The sequence below is a fragment of the Tupaia chinensis genome, unplaced genomic scaffold, assembly GCF_000334495.1.
Source record: "Tupaia chinensis unplaced genomic scaffold, TupChi_1.0 Scaffold000178_1, whole genome shotgun sequence".
In the NCBI taxonomy this organism is placed as follows: Eukaryota; Metazoa; Chordata; class Mammalia; order Scandentia; family Tupaiidae; genus Tupaia; species Tupaia belangeri.
In genome coordinates this window covers 2,493,383-2,495,338 of record NW_006159653.1, presented here as the reverse complement: position 1 = coordinate 2,495,338, position 1,956 = coordinate 2,493,383, and the positions used below count along the sequence as shown (strand labels likewise).

Here is a 1,956-nt window from a genome sequence, read left to right as displayed (position 1 = left end):
TCTTTCTAACAAATTATCTGTGACTAAAACGAACCCTGACTTACATCAACTATCTTGAGACGGAAACTGGATCTGCTGTATTACTTTCATGTTCTGAACTTTAGTTTTACAACTCAGAAATCAAACGTAGTAGTAAACCTGAAAAGCAGCTACACCACGGTGATGTCCTGATGAGCACCCCCCCACCCCCGTCACACACGGGAGAACCCGCTACAGCAAAGGGAAATTCGAAAACAGTCTGAGAGATAGTGGCATGAGGGATGGGCTGCCTCGGCTGGACTAGAGCTAGCCGCTGGGGATCAGCTGCCTAGAAGAAACTTGATGACGAGAGCAATTTAAAGCCCAATTTAACACGCAGAACAGGGACTATGGGGTAGAAAAGCAGATGAGTGACCACTGAGACCCACTGTTTGTTTTTTTAATTTTAAATTAGGGGGCCAGCAGGAGGCAAAGCAGTTCTGGCACTAGAGTTCCACACAGCCAACGGCAGTTTGAGTCCCAGACTCGGTGGCTCGACTCACGCCAGGCACATGCGCTTGTGCGCCCAAAGTCCCGAGAGAAGATAGAGGAGAAGGAATTGCAGTGTGGCCGTCTCCCCGGGGTGAGTGTGTGTGTGTGTGTGTGTGTGTGATTTTTCCCTTTCTGTCTCTCCGGTGAATACATGCTCTCTATACCAAAAAATCTCAATAAATAAATAAATAAAACAAAAACACTCACGCTGTAAGAGGAATATCACAGTGACAAAGGCCTTTTCTGTCCTGGAGATGACGGTCATTTTCTGGGAGGTTCCTTCTCTAAGGGTGGAGGATCTGACCAATGGAGACAACTGTGACCAGGCGGATGGGTGGGCTGATATCTCAAACCCCGATTTCTGCCCGGGAGGAATGGCTTCGCGCTAACGCAAAAAAAGCGCTCATTTCCTGTGGTAAGGTCATGCCATACTGAGAATGGCCTGGCAGGCTTCTCGGACTGGTGGTGTGCTCAAAGCCTCACGCGCAGCAAACACTGGGCTGACAGCTCACGCCAGGTGTAATATGTGGTTTCAACCGAAAGGCCCCACAGCATCAGTACAGGAAATGCTCAAAGAGCTCAAGGAAAACGTGTATTATGAAAAAACAAGCATTTGGATTTCATTTTTAAATATGCATGGATTTTTACATATTTTGGCAACAAAATGAACTCACACTTTACTCCCATTCTTCCACAAACTTTGGAAGTCCCCTTGTAGAAGACTTGCGAATTGCCTAGAATAAGCGTAGGTACAGGACTTCAAACAGACCTCTTCCTGAGACTCAGCCCTGCTCAGCTCCTAAGCTCGTCAGTCTTCCTCAGCTACACAACTCTTGTAAAGGTAATAAACTAGTTTCCAGTGCGCAACGGTATCAGCATTTAATGTGAAAAAAGACGAGCTGCAAACTAACCTGGAAAATTCTATCCTCCGGGCGGGCAGAGAGAAAAACGAAGCTAATTAGAAAGCAGACTGAAAGACTCCCCAACTGGTCCCTCCTTGACACCCCCAAACCACCCCTTAATATGAGGTACATTCCCTTAGAAAAAAAATCATACTTTGCTCCTTTTAGGATGTGTGTGGTGGATGACAAGGAGCGCCAACTCTCTAAATGCAAGTCACTGGGAAAGGAAGGCCGCCCGTGTCACCCCCATGCCAACGATAAGGCGTTCGAGCGTGAGAAAAGATGAGGTGTATGCGAGGGTTCTGCCCGTCCCCAGAGCCAGCAAGTACTGGGCGGAGCACGGAAGGTGTCCACACGCCTGGACAAACGAATTTAGGGAGAAAAAACAAGTAGATCCACGGCAAAGTTCGGGATCCTCCACTGGCGAGCAGAGAGGGCGCCCAAGGTGAAACGACCGGAATCCTGCGGGCGGTGGGCGCCAGGGCCATCATTTCCCTCCCCCGCCCAGGACCGGGAGTCCGGCAGCGCCGGCTGGAGCCCCGGG

The 1,956-nt window shown here is 49.4% G+C and overlaps 1 protein-coding gene across 2 annotated transcripts in view; it reads right to left on the bottom strand.

Annotated features, from left to right (window-relative positions):
- Positions 1-1,956, bottom strand: part of KCTD5 (potassium channel tetramerization domain containing 5) — an 18,272-nt gene that overhangs the window by 15,865 nt on the left and 451 nt on the right. The window lies entirely within an intron of this gene.